This window comes from Gasterosteus aculeatus, chromosome 13 (genome assembly GCF_964276395.1).
Source record: "Gasterosteus aculeatus chromosome 13, fGasAcu3.hap1.1, whole genome shotgun sequence".
NCBI lineage: Eukaryota > Metazoa > Chordata > Actinopteri > Perciformes > Gasterosteidae > Gasterosteus > Gasterosteus aculeatus.
In genome coordinates this window covers 3,028,201-3,041,873 of record NC_135701.1, presented here as the reverse complement: position 1 = coordinate 3,041,873, position 13,673 = coordinate 3,028,201, and the positions used below count along the sequence as shown (strand labels likewise).

Sequence of the window (13,673 nt, the reverse complement as noted above, 5' to 3'; positions counted from 1 at the left end):
CTATCCTGTCAGAAGTGGGATTCGAACCCACGCCTCCAATGGAGACTGCGACCTGAACGCAGCGCCTTAGACCGCTCGGCCATCCTGACTTGAAAATGCTGTAAGTAGTGAAAATTACAAAAAGTATCTGGATTTCGTACACTGCATATGTCATTGCTTTACCCTTTGTTAGTATATTCTTACATAGAATATTGTGTCTAGACGCCGCATTGCAGCATCTTACCTTGAAGCAGTGCAGCTACCATTCATGTAAGTTAAAGCCTCTAGCATGTTACTTTGTAACATTAATGCCATCTTTATACCAATACTCTAGCGATGGGACTATTAGGACTTTAGAAAATCACAGCAAAGTATTGTGGCCTTTACCTCATCACTTTACAGGCTAGCGAGCAAGTGAACCACATCAATCCGTGTTAGAAGTTGGATTCCAACGCACACGTCCATTGGAGACTGCGACCTGAACGCAGCGCCTTAGACTGCTTGGCCTTCCTGACTGGAAACCTCTGTAAGTAGTGAAAATTATAAAAGTATCTTGATTTCGTACACTGCATATGTCATTGCTTTACCCTTTGTTATTATATGCTTACATAGAATATTGTGTCTAGACGCCGCATTGCAGCATCTTACCTTAAAGCAGTGCAGCTACCATTCATTTAATTGGTAACATTAATGCCATCTTTATACCTATACTCTAGCGACGGGACTATTGATACTTTACAGAATCACAGCACAGCATTGTTGCCTTTACCTAATCTCAATACAGGCAACCGAGCAAGTGAACCAAATCTATCCTGTCAGAAGTGGGATTCCAACCCACGCCTCCAATGGAGACTGCGACCTGAACGCAGCGCCTTAGACCGCTCGGCCATCCTGACTTGAAAATGCTGTAAGTAGTGAAAATTACAAAAAGTATCTGGATTTCGTACACTGCATATGTCATTGCTTTACCCTTTGTTAGTATATTCTTACATAGAATATTGTGTCTAGACGCCGCATTGCAGCATCTTACCTTGAAGCAGTGCAGCTACCATTCATGTAAGTTAAAGCCTCTAGCATGTTACTTTGTAACATTAATGCCATCTTTATACCAATACTCTAGCGATGGGACTATTAGGACTTTAGAAGATCACAGCAAAGTATTGTGGCCTTTACCTAATCACTTTAAAGGCTAGCGAGCAAGTGAACCACATCAATCTGTGTTAGAAGTTGGATTCCAACGCACACGTCCATTGGAGACTGCGACCTGAACGCAGCGCCTTAGACTGCTTGGCCTTCCTGACTGGAAAATGCCGTAAGTAGTGAAAATTATAAAAGTATCTTGATTTCGTACACTGCATATGTCATTGCTTTACCCTTTGTTATTATATGCTTACATAGAATATTGTGTCTAGACGCCGCATTGCAGCATCTTACCTTGAAGCAGTGCAGCTAGCATTCATGTAAGTGAAAGCCTCTAGCATGTTACTTTGTAACATTAATGCCATCTTTATACCAATACTCTAGCGATGGGACTATTAGGACTTTAGAAGATCACAGCAAAGTATTGTGGCCTTTACCTAATCACTTTACAGGCTAGCGAGCAAGTGAACCACATCAATCCGTGTTAGAAGTTGGATTCCAACGCACACGTCCATTGGAGACTGCGACCTGAACGCAGCGCCTTAGACTGCTTGGCCTTCCTGACTGGAAACCTCTGTAAGTAGTGAAAATTACAAAAAGTATCTGGATTTTGTACACTGCGTATGTCATTGCTTTACCCTTTGTTAGTATATTCTTACATAGAATATTGTCTAGACGCCGCATTGCAGCATCTTACCTTGAAGCAGTGCAGCTACCATTCATGCAAGTGCACGCCTCTAGCATGTTACTTTGTAACATTAATGCCATCTTTATACCAATACTCTAGCAATGGGACTATTAGGACTTTAGAAGATCACAGCAAAGTATTGTGGCCTTTACCTAATCTCAATACAGGCAACCGAGCAAGTGAACCAAATCTATCCTGTCAGAAGTGCGATTCGAACCCACGCCTCCAATGGAGACTGCGACCTGAACGCAACGCCTTAGACCGCTCGGCCATCCTGACTTGAAGATGCCGTAAGTAGTGAAAATTATAAAAGTATCTTGATTTCGTACACTGCATATGTCATTGCTTTACCCTTTGTTATTATATGCTTACATAGAATATTGTGTCTAGACGCCGCATTGCAGCATCTTACCTTGAAGCAGTGCAGCTAGCATTCATTTAATTGGTAACATTAATGCCATCTTTATACCTATACTCTAGCGACGGGACTATTGATACTTTACAAAATCACAGCACAGCATTGTTGCCTTTACCTAATCTCAATACAGGCAGCCGAGCAAGTGAACCAAATCTATCCTGTCAGAAGTGGGATTCGAAACCACGCCTCCAATGGAGACTGCGACCTGAACGCAGCGCCTTAGACCGCTCGGCCATCCTGACTTGACAATGCTGTAAGTAGTGAAAATTACAGAAAGTATCTGGATTTCGTACACTGCATATGTCATTGCTTTACCCTTTGTTAGTATATTCTTACATAGAATATTGTGTCTAGACGCCGCATTGCAGCATCTTACCTTGAAGCAGTGCAGCTACCATTCATGTAAGTTAAAGCCTCTAGCATGTTACTTTGTAACATTAATGCCATCTTTATACCAATACTCTAGCGATGGGACTATTAGGACTTTAGAAAATCACAGCAAAGTATTGTGGCCTTTACCTAATCACTTTACAGGCTAGCGAGCAAGTGAACCACATCAATCCGTGTTAGAAGTTGGATTCCAACGCACACGTCCATTGGAGACTGCGACCTGAACGCAGCGCCTTAGACTGCTTGGCCTTCCTGACTGGAAACCTCTGTAAGTAGTGAAAATTACAAAAAGTATCTTAATTTCGTACACTGCATATGTCATTGCTTTACCCTTTGTTATTATATGCTTACATAGAATATTGTGTTTAGACGCCGCATTGGAGCATCTTACCTTAAAGCAGTGCAGCTACCATTCATTTAATTTGTAACATTAATGCCAGCTTTATATCTATACTCTAGCGACGGGACTATTAGGACTTTACAAAATCACAGCACAGCATTGTTGCCTTTACCTAATCTCAATACAGGCAACCGAGAAAGTGAACCAAATCTATCCTGTCAGAAGTGGGATTCGAACCCACGCCTCCAATGGAGACTGCGACCTGAACGCAACGCCTTAGACCGCTCGGCCATCCTGACTTGAAGATGCCGTAAGTAGTGAAAATTATAAAAGTATCTTGATTTCGTACACTGCATATGTCATTGCTTTACCCTTTGTTATTATATGCTTACATAGAATATTGTGTCTAGACGCCGCATTGCAGCATCTTACCTTGAAGCAGTGCAGCTACCATTCATGTAAGTTAAAGCCTCTAGCATGTTACTTTGTAACATTAATGCCATCTTTATACCAATACTCTAGCGATGGGACTATTAGGACTTTAGAAAATCACAGCAAAGTATTGTGGCCTTTACCTCATCACTTTACAGGCTAGCGAGCAAGTGAACCACATCAATCCGTGTTAGAAGTTGGATTCCAACGCACACGTCCATTGGAGACTGCGACCTGAACGCAGCGCCTTAGACTGCTTGGCCTTCCTGACTGGAAACCTCTGTAAGTAGTGAAAATTATAAAAGTATCTTGATTTCGTACACTGCATATGTCATTGCTTTACCCTTTGTTATTATATGCTTACATAGAATATTGTGTCTAGACGCCGCATTGCAGCATCTTACCTTAAAGCAGTGCAGCTACCATTCATTTAATTGGTAACATTAATGCCATCTTTATACCTATACTCTAGCGACGGGACTATTGATACTTTACAGAATCACAGCACAGCATTGTTGCCTTTACCTAATCTCAATACAGGCAACCGAGCAAGTGAACCAAATCTATCCTGTCAGAAGTGGGATTCGAACCCACGCCTCCAATGGAGACTGCGACCTGAACGCAGCGCCTTAGACCGCTCGGCCATCCTGACTTGAAAATGCTGTAAGTAGTGAAAATTACAAAAAGTATCTGGATTTCGTACACTGCATATGTCATTGCTTTACCCTTTGTTAGTATATTCTTACATAGAATATTGTGTCTAGACGCCGCATTGCAGCATCTTACCTTGAAGCAGTGCAGCTACCATTCATGTAAGTTAAAGCCTCTAGCATGTTACTTTGTAACATTAATGCCATCTTTATACCAATACTCTAGCGATGGGACTATTAGGACTTTAGAAAATCACAGCAAAGTATTGTGGCCTTTACCTCATCACTTTACAGGCTAGCGAGCAAGTGAACCACATCAATCCGTGTTAGAAGTTGGATTCCAACGCACACGTCCATTGGAGACTGCGACCTGAACGCAGCGCCTTAGACTGCTTGGCCTTCCTGACTGGAAACCTCTGTAAGTAGTGAAAATTATAAAAGTATCTTGATTTCGTACACTGCATATGTCATTGCTTTACCCTTTGTTATTATATGCTTACATAGAATATTGTGTCTAGACGCCGCATTGCAGCATCTTACCTTAAAGCAGTGCAGCTACCATTCATTTAATTGGTAACATTAATGCCATCTTTATACCTATACTCTAGCGACGGGACTATTGATACTTTACAGAATCACAGCACAGCATTGTTGCCTTTACCTAATCTCAATACAGGCAACCGAGCAAGTGAACCAAATCTATCCTGTCAGAAGTGGGATTCCAACCCACGCCTCCAATGGAGACTGCGACCTGAACGCAGCGCCTTAGACCGCTCGGCCATCCTGACTTGAAAATGCTGTAAGTAGTGAAAAATACAAAAAGTATCTGGATTTCGTACACTGCATATGTCATTGCTTTACCCTTTGTTAGTATATTCTTACATAGAATATTGTGTCTAGACGCCGCATTGCAGCATCTTACCTTGAAGCAGTGCAGCTACCATTCATGTAAGTTAAAGCCTCTAGCATGTTACTTTGTAACATTAATGCCATCTTTATACCAATACTCTAGCGATGGGACTATTAGGACTTTAGAAGATCACAGCAAAGTATTGTGGCCTTTACCTAATCACTTTACAGGCTAGCGAGCAAGTGAACCACATCAATCTGTGTTAGAAGTTGGATTCCAACGCACACGTCCATTGGAGACTGCGACCTGAACGCAGCGCCTTAGACTGCTTGGCCTTCCTGACTGGAAAATGCCGTAAGTAGTGAAAATTATAAAAGTATCTTGATTTCGTACACTGCATATGTCATTGCTTTACCCTTTGTTATTATATGCTTACATAGAATATTGTGTCTAGACGCCGCATTGCAGCATCTTACCTTGAAGCAGTGCAGCTAGCATTCATGTAAGTGAAAGCCTCTAGCATGTTACTTTGTAACATTAATGCCATCTTTATACCAATACTCTAGCGATGGGACTATTAGGACTTTAGAAAATCACAGCGAAGTATTGTGGCCTTTACCTAATCACTTTACAGGCTAGCGAGCAAGTGAACCACATCAATCCGTGTTAGAAGTTGGATTCCAACGCACACGTCCATTGGAGACTGCGACCTGAACGCAGCGCCTTAGACTGCTTGGCCTTCCTGACTGGAAACCTCTGTAAGTAGTGAAAATTACAAAAAGTATCTGGATTTTGTACACTGCGTATGTCATTGCTTTACCCTTTGTTAGTATATTCTTACATAGAATATTGTCTAGACGCCGCATTGCAGCATCTTACCTTGAAGCAGTGCAGCTACCATTCATGCAAGTGCACGCCTCTAGCATGTTACTTTGTAACATTAATGCCATCTTTATACCAATACTCTAGCAATGGGACTATTAGGACTTTAGAAGATCACAGCAAAGTATTGTGGCCTTTACCTAATCTCAATACAGGCAACCGAGCAAGTGAACCAAATCTATCCTGTCAGAAGTGCGATTCGAACCCACGCCTCCAATGGAGACTGCGACCTGAACGCAACGCCTTAGACCGCTCGGCCATCCTGACTTGAAGATGCCGTAAGTAGTGAAAATTATAAAAGTATCTTGATTTCGTACACTGCATATGTCATTGCTTTACCCTTTGTTATTATATGCTTACATAGAATATTGTGTCTAGACGCCGCATTGCAGCATCTTACCTTGAAGCAGTGCAGCTAGCATTCATGTAAGTGAAAGCCTCTAGCATGTTACTTTGTAACATTAATGCCATCTTTATACCAATACTCTAGCGATGGGACTATTAGGACTTTAGAAAATCACAGCAAAGTATTGTGGCCTTTACCTAATCACTTTACAGGCTAGCGAGCAAGTGAACCACATCAATCCGTGTTAGAAGTTGGATTCCAACGCACACGTCCATTGGAGACTGCGACCTGAACGCAGCGCCTTAGACTGCTTGGCCTTCCTGACTGGAAACCTCTGTAAGTAGTGAAAATTATAAAAGTATCTTGATTTCGTACACTGCATATGTCATTGCTTTACCCTTTGTTATTATATGCTTACATAGAATATTGTGTCTAGACGCCGCATTGCAGCATCTTACCTTGAAGCAGTGCAGCTAGCATTCATGTAAGTGAAAGCCTCTAGCATGTTACTTTGTAACTTTAATGCCATCTTTATACCAATACTCTAGCGATGGGACTATTAGGACTTTAGAAGATCACAGCAAAGTATTGTGGCCTTTACCTAATCACTTTAAAGGCTAGCGAGCAAGTGAACCACATCAATCTGTGTTAGAAGTTGGATTCCAACGCACACGTCCATTGGAGACTGCGACCTGAACGCAGCGCCTTAGACTGCTTGGCCTTCCTGACTGGAAACCTCTGTAAGTAGTGAAAATTACAAAAAGTATCTGGATTTCGTACACTGCATATGTCATTGCTTTACCCTTTGTTAGTATATTCTTACATAGAATATTGTCTAGACGCCGCATTGCAGCATCTTACCTTGAAGCAGTGCAGCTACCATTCATGCAAGTGCACGCCTCTAGCATGTTACTTTGTAACATTAATGCCATCTTTATACCAATACTCTAGCGATGGGACTATTAGGACTTTAGAAGATCACAGCAAAGTATTGTGGCCTTTACCTAATCACTTTACAGGCTAGCGAGCAAGTGAACCACATCAATCCGTGTTAGAAGTTGGATTCCAACGCACACGTCCATTGGAGACTGCGACCTGAACGCAGCACCTTAGACTGCTTGGCCTTCCTGACTGGAAACCTCTGTAAGTAGTGAAAATTATAAAAGTATCTTGATTTCGTACACTGCATATGTCATTGCTTTACCCTTTGTTATTATATGCTTACATAGAATATTGTGTCTAGACGCCGCATTGCAGCATCTTACCTTAAAGCAGTGCAGCTACCATTCATTTAATTGGTAACATTAATGCCATCTTTATACCTATACTCTAGCGACGGGACTATTGATACTTTACAAAATCACATTACAGCATTGTTGCCTTTACCTAATCTCAATACAGGCAGCCGAGCAAGTGAACCAAATCTATCCTGTCAGAAGTGGGATTCGAAACCACGTCTCCAATGGAGACTGCGACCTGAACGCAGCGCCTTAGACCGCTCGGCCATCCTGACTTGAAAATGCTGTAAGTAGTGAAAAATACAAAAAGTATCTGGATTTCGTACACTGCATATGTCATTGCTTTACCCTTTGTTAGTATATTCTTACATAGAATATTGTGTCTAGACGCCGCATTGCAGCATCTTACCTTGAAGCAGTGCAGCTACCATTCATGCAAGTGAAAGCCTCTAGCATGTTACTTTGTAACTTTAATGCCATCTTTATACCAATACTCTAGCGATGGGACTATTAGGACTTTAGAAAATCACAGGAAAGTATTGTGGCCTTTACCTCATCTCAATACAGGCAACCGAGCAAGTGAACCAAATCTATCCTGTCAGAAGTGGGATTCGAACCCACGCCTCCAATGGAGACTGCGACCTGAACGCAGCGCCTTAGACCGCTCGGCCATCCTGACTTGAAAATGCTGTAAGTAGTGAAAATTACAAAAAGTATCTGGATTTCGTACACTGCATATGTCATTGCTTTACCCTTTGTTAGTATATTCTTACATAGAATATTGTGTCTAGACGCCGCATTGCAGCATCTTACCTTGAAGCAGTGCAGCTACCATTCATGTAAGTTAAAGCCTCTAGCATGTTACTTTGTAACATTAATGCCATCTTTATACCAATACTCTAGCGATGGGACTATTAGGACTTTAGAAAATCACAGCAAAGTATTGTGGCCTTTACCTCATCACTTTACAGGCTAGCGAGCAAGTGAACCACATCAATCCGTGTTAGAAGTTGGATTCCAACGCACACGTCCATTGGAGACTGCGACCTGAACGCAGCGCCTTAGACTGCTTGGCCTTCCTGACTGGAAACCTCTGTAAGTAGTGAAAATTATAAAAGTATCTTGATTTCGTACACTGCATATGTCATTGCTTTACCCTTTGTTATTATATGCTTACATAGAATATTGTGTCTAGACGCCGCATTGCAGCATCTTACCTTAAAGCAGTGCAGCTACCATTCATTTAATTGGTAACATTAATGCCATCTTTATACCTATACTCTAGCGACGGGACTATTGATACTTTACAGAATCACAGCACAGCATTGTTGCCTTTACCTAATCTCAATACAGGCAACCGAGCAAGTGAACCAAATCTATCCTGTCAGAAGTGGGATTCCAACCCACGCCTCCAATGGAGACTGCGACCTGAACGCAGCGCCTTAGACCGCTCGGCCATCCTGACTTGAAAATGCTGTAAGTAGTGAAAATTACAAAAAGTATCTGGATTTCGTACACTGCATATGTCATTGCTTTACCCTTTGTTAGTATATTCTTACATAGAATATTGTGTCTAGACGCCGCATTGCAGCATCTTACCTTGAAGCAGTGCAGCTACCATTCATGTAAGTTAAAGCCTCTAGCATGTTACTTTGTAACATTAATGCCATCTTTATACCAATACTCTAGCGATGGGACTATTAGGACTTTAGAAGATCACAGCAAAGTATTGTGGCCTTTACCTAATCACTTTAAAGGCTAGCGAGCAAGTGAACCACATCAATCTGTGTTAGAAGTTGGATTCCAACGCACACGTCCATTGGAGACTGCGACCTGAACGCAGCGCCTTAGACTGCTTGGCCTTCCTGACTGGAAAATGCCGTAAGTAGTGAAAATTATAAAAGTATCTTGATTTCGTACACTGCATATGTCATTGCTTTACCCTTTGTTATTATATGCTTACATAGAATATTGTGTCTAGACGCCGCATTGCAGCATCTTACCTTGAAGCAGTGCAGCTAGCATTCATGTAAGTGAAAGCCTCTAGCATGTTACTTTGTAACATTAATGCCATCTTTATACCAATACTCTAGCGATGGGACTATTAGGACTTTAGAAGATCACAGCAAAGTATTGTGGCCTTTACCTAATCACTTTACAGGCTAGCGAGCAAGTGAACCACATCAATCCGTGTTAGAAGTTGGATTCCAACGCACACGTCCATTGGAGACTGCGACCTGAACGCAGCGCCTTAGACTGCTTGGCCTTCCTGACTGGAAACCTCTGTAAGTAGTGAAAATTACAAAAAGTATCTGGATTTTGTACACTGCGTATGTCATTGCTTTACCCTTTGTTAGTATATTCTTACATAGAATATTGTCTAGACGCCGCATTGCAGCATCTTACCTTGAAGCAGTGCAGCTACCATTCATGCAAGTGCACGCCTCTAGCATGTTACTTTGTAACATTAATGCCATCTTTATACCAATACTCTAGCAATGGGACTATTAGGACTTTAGAAGATCACAGCAAAGTATTGTGGCCTTTACCTAATCTCAATACAGGCAACCGAGCAAGTGAACCAAATCTATCCTGTCAGAAGTGCGATTCGAACCCACGCCTCCAATGGAGACTGCGACCTGAACGCAACGCCTTAGACCGCTCGGCCATCCTGACTTGAAGATGCCGTAAGTAGTGAAAATTATAAAAGTATCTTGATTTCGTACACTGCATATGTCATTGCTTTACCCTTTGTTATTATATGCTTACATAGAATATTGTGTCTAGACGCCGCATTGCAGCATCTTACCTTGAAGCAGTGCAGCTAGCATTCATGTAAGTGAAAGCCTCTAGCATGTTACTTTGTAACATTAATGCCATCTTTATACCAATACTCTAGCGATGGGACTATTAGGACTTTAGAAAATCACAGCAAAGTATTGTGGCCTTTACCTAATCACTTTACAGGCTAGCGAGCAAGTGAACCACATCAATCCGTGTTAGAAGTTGGATTCCAACGCACACGTCCATTGGAGACTGCGACCTGAACGCAGCGCCTTAGACTGCTTGGCCTTCCTGACTGGAAACCTCTGTAAGTAGTGAAAATTATAAAAGTATCTTGATTTCGTACACTGCATATGTCATTGCTTTACCCTTTGTTATTATATGCTTACATAGAATATTGTGTCTAGACGCCGCATTGCAGCATCTTACCTTGAAGCAGTGCAGCTAGCATTCATGTAAGTGAAAGCCTCTAGCATGTTACTTTGTAACTTTAATGCCATCTTTATACCAATACTCTAGCGATGGGACTATTAGGACTTTAGAAGATCACAGCAAAGTATTGTGGCCTTTACCTAATCACTTTAAAGGCTAGCGAGCAAGTGAACCACATCAATCTGTGTTAGAAGTTGGATTCCAACGCACACGTCCATTGGAGACTGCGACCTGAACGCAGCGCCTTAGACTGCTTGGCCTTCCTGACTGGAAACCTCTGTAAGTAGTGAAAATTACAAAAAGTATCTGGATTTCGTACACTGCATATGTCATTGCTTTACCCTTTGTTAGTATATTCTTACATAGAATATTGTCTAGACGCCGCATTGCAGCATCTTACCTTGAAGCAGTGCAGCTACCATTCATGCAAGTGCACGCCTCTAGCATGTTACTTTGTAACATTAATGCCATCTTTATACCAATACTCTAGCGATGGGACTATTAGGACTTTAGAAGATCACAGCAAAGTATTGTGGCCTTTACCTAATCACTTTACAGGCTAGCGAGCAAGTGAACCACATCAATCCGTGTTAGAAGTTGGATTCCAACGCACACGTCCATTGGAGACTGCGACCTGAACGCAGCGCCTTAGACTGCTTGGCCTTCCTGACTGGAAACCTCTGTAAGTAGTGAAAATTATAAAAGTATCTTGATTTCGTACACTGCATATGTCATTGCTTTACCCTTTGTTATTATATGCTTACATAGAATATTGTGTCTAGACGCCGCATTGCAGCATCTTACCTTAAAGCAGTGCAGCTACCATTCATTTAATTGGTAACATTAATGCCATCTTTATACCTATACTCTAGCGACGGGACTATTGATACTTTACAAAATCACAGCACAGCATTGTTGCCTTTACCTAATCTCAACACAGGCAGCCGAGCAAGTGAACCAAATCTATCCTGTCAGAAGTGGGATTCGAAACCACGCCTCCAATGGAGACTGCGACCTGAACGCAGCGCCTTAGACCGCTCGGCCATCCTGACTTGAAAATGCTGTAAGTAGTGAAAATTACAAAAAGTATCTGGATTTCGTACACTGCATATGTCATTGCTTTACCCTTTGTTAGTATATTCTTACATAGAATATTGTGTCTAGACGCCGCATTGCAGCATCTTACCTTGAAGCAGTGCAGCTAGCATTCATGTAAGTGAAAGCCTCTAGCATGTTACTTTGTAACTTTAATGCCATCTTTATACCAATACTCTAGCGATGGGACTATTAGGACTTTAGAAGATCACAGCAAAGTATTGTGGCCTTTACCTAATCACTTTAAAGGCTAGCGAGCAAGTGAACCACATCAATCTGTGTTAGAAGTTGGATTCCAACGCACACGTCCATTGGAGACTGCGACCTGAACGCAGCGCCTTAGACTGCTTGGCCTTCCTGACTGGAAACCTCTGTAAGTAGTGAAAATTACAAAAAGTATCTGGATTTCGTACACTGCATATGTCATTGCTTTACCCTTTGTTAGTATATTCTTACATAGAATATTGTCTAGCCGCCGCATTGCAGCATCTTACCTTGAAGCAGTGCAGCTACCATTCATGCAAGTGCACGCCTCTAGCATGTTACTTTGTAACATTAATGCCATCTTTATACCAATACTCTAGCGATGGGACTATTAGGACTTTAGAAGATCACAGCAAAGTATTGTGGCCTTTACCTAATCACTTTACAGGCTAGCGAGCAAGTGAACCACATCAATCCGTGTTAGAAGTTGGATTCCAACGCACACGTCCATTGGAGACTGCGACCTGAACGCAGCGCCTTAGACTGCTTGGCCTTCCTGACTGGAAACCTCTGTAAGTAGTGAAAATTACAAAAAGTATCTGGATTTTGTACACTGCATATGTCATTGCTTTACCCTTTGTTAGTATATTCTTACATAGAATATTGTCTAGACGCCGCATTGCAGCATCTTACCTTGAAGCAGTGCAGCTACCATTCATGCAAGTGCACGCCTCTAGCATGTTACTTTGTAACATTAATGCCATCTTTATACCAATACTCTAGCAATGGGACTATTAGGACTTTAGAAGATCACAGCAAAGTATTCTGGCCTTTACCTAATCTCAATACAGGCAACCGAGCAAGTGAACCAAATCTATCCTGTCAGAAGTGCGATTCGAACCCACGCCTCCAATGGAGACTGCGACCTGAACGCAACGCCTTAGACCGCTCGGCCATCCTGACTTGAAGATGCCGTAAGTAGTGAAAATTATAAAAGTATCTTGATTTCGTACACTGCATATGTCATTGCTTTACCCTTTGTTATTATATGCTTACATAGAATATTGTGTCTAGACGCCGCATTGCAGCATCTTACCTTGAAGCAGTGCAGCTAGCATTCATGTAAGTGAAAGCCTCTAGCATGTTACTTTGTAACTTTAATGCCATCTTTATACCAATACTCTAGCGATGGGACTATTAGGACTTTAGAAGATCACAGCAAAGTATTGTGGCCTTTACCTAATCACTTTAAAGGCTAGCGAGCAAGTGAACCACATCAATCTGTGTTAGAAGTTGGATTCCAACGCACACGTCCATTGGAGACTGCGACCTGAACGCAGCGCCTTAGACTGCTTGGCCTTCCTGACTGGAAACCTCTGTAAGTAGTGAAAATTACAAAAAGTATCTGGATTTCGTACACTGCATATGTCATTGCTTTACCCTTTGTTAGTATATTCTTACATAGAATATTGTCTAGACGCCGCATTGCAGCATCTTACCTTGAAGCAGTGCAGCTACCATTCATGCAAGTGCACGCCTCTAGCATGTTACTTTGTAACATTAATGCCATCTTTATACCAATACTCTAGCGATGGGACTATTAGGACTTTAGAAGATCACAGCAAAGTATTGTGGCCTTTACCTAATCACTTTACAGGCTAGCGAGCAAGTGAACCACATCAATCCGTGTTAGAAGTTGGATTCCAACGCACACGTCCATTGGAGACTGCGACCTGAACGCAGCGCCTTAGACTGCTTGGCCTTCCTGACTGGAAACCTCTGTAAGTAGTGAAAATTATAAAAGT

General features: G+C 41.9%; 14 non-coding genes across 14 annotated transcripts; all 14 read right to left on the bottom strand.

Moving 5' to 3' along the window:
* Positions 1-6: 6 nt before the first annotated feature.
* Positions 7-89, bottom strand: trnal-cag (transfer RNA leucine (anticodon CAG)). Its single transcript has one exon. It is a non-coding gene; the product is annotated as a tRNA-Leu (tRNA).
* A 703-nt stretch (positions 90-792) lies between these two features.
* Positions 793-875, bottom strand: trnal-cag (transfer RNA leucine (anticodon CAG)). The gene has a single exon. It is a non-coding gene; the product is annotated as a tRNA-Leu (tRNA).
* Positions 876-2,003: 1,128 nt separating this feature from the next.
* On the bottom strand, positions 2,004-2,086 carry trnal-cag (transfer RNA leucine (anticodon CAG)). Its single transcript has one exon. It is a non-coding gene; the product is annotated as a tRNA-Leu (tRNA).
* Positions 2,087-2,384: 298 nt separating this feature from the next.
* trnal-cag (transfer RNA leucine (anticodon CAG)) lies at positions 2,385-2,467 on the bottom strand. Its single transcript has one exon. It is a non-coding gene; the product is annotated as a tRNA-Leu (tRNA).
* Positions 2,468-3,171: 704 nt separating this feature from the next.
* trnal-cag (transfer RNA leucine (anticodon CAG)) lies at positions 3,172-3,254 on the bottom strand. Its single transcript has one exon. It is a non-coding gene; the product is annotated as a tRNA-Leu (tRNA).
* Positions 3,255-3,956: 702 nt separating this feature from the next.
* trnal-cag (transfer RNA leucine (anticodon CAG)) lies at positions 3,957-4,039 on the bottom strand. The gene has a single exon. It is a non-coding gene; the product is annotated as a tRNA-Leu (tRNA).
* Positions 4,040-4,742: 703 nt separating this feature from the next.
* On the bottom strand, positions 4,743-4,825 carry trnal-cag (transfer RNA leucine (anticodon CAG)). The gene has a single exon. It is a non-coding gene; the product is annotated as a tRNA-Leu (tRNA).
* A 1,128-nt stretch (positions 4,826-5,953) lies between these two features.
* trnal-cag (transfer RNA leucine (anticodon CAG)) lies at positions 5,954-6,036 on the bottom strand. The gene has a single exon. It is a non-coding gene; the product is annotated as a tRNA-Leu (tRNA).
* Positions 6,037-7,545: 1,509 nt separating this feature from the next.
* On the bottom strand, positions 7,546-7,628 carry trnal-cag (transfer RNA leucine (anticodon CAG)). Its single transcript has one exon. It is a non-coding gene; the product is annotated as a tRNA-Leu (tRNA).
* A 321-nt stretch (positions 7,629-7,949) lies between these two features.
* Positions 7,950-8,032, bottom strand: trnal-cag (transfer RNA leucine (anticodon CAG)). Its single transcript has one exon. It is a non-coding gene; the product is annotated as a tRNA-Leu (tRNA).
* Positions 8,033-8,735: 703 nt separating this feature from the next.
* trnal-cag (transfer RNA leucine (anticodon CAG)) lies at positions 8,736-8,818 on the bottom strand. The gene has a single exon. It is a non-coding gene; the product is annotated as a tRNA-Leu (tRNA).
* A 1,128-nt stretch (positions 8,819-9,946) lies between these two features.
* On the bottom strand, positions 9,947-10,029 carry trnal-cag (transfer RNA leucine (anticodon CAG)). The gene has a single exon. It is a non-coding gene; the product is annotated as a tRNA-Leu (tRNA).
* Positions 10,030-11,538: 1,509 nt separating this feature from the next.
* Positions 11,539-11,621, bottom strand: trnal-cag (transfer RNA leucine (anticodon CAG)). The gene has a single exon. It is a non-coding gene; the product is annotated as a tRNA-Leu (tRNA).
* A 1,127-nt stretch (positions 11,622-12,748) lies between these two features.
* Positions 12,749-12,831, bottom strand: trnal-cag (transfer RNA leucine (anticodon CAG)). Its single transcript has one exon. It is a non-coding gene; the product is annotated as a tRNA-Leu (tRNA).
* Positions 12,832-13,673: the final 842 nt, after the last annotated feature.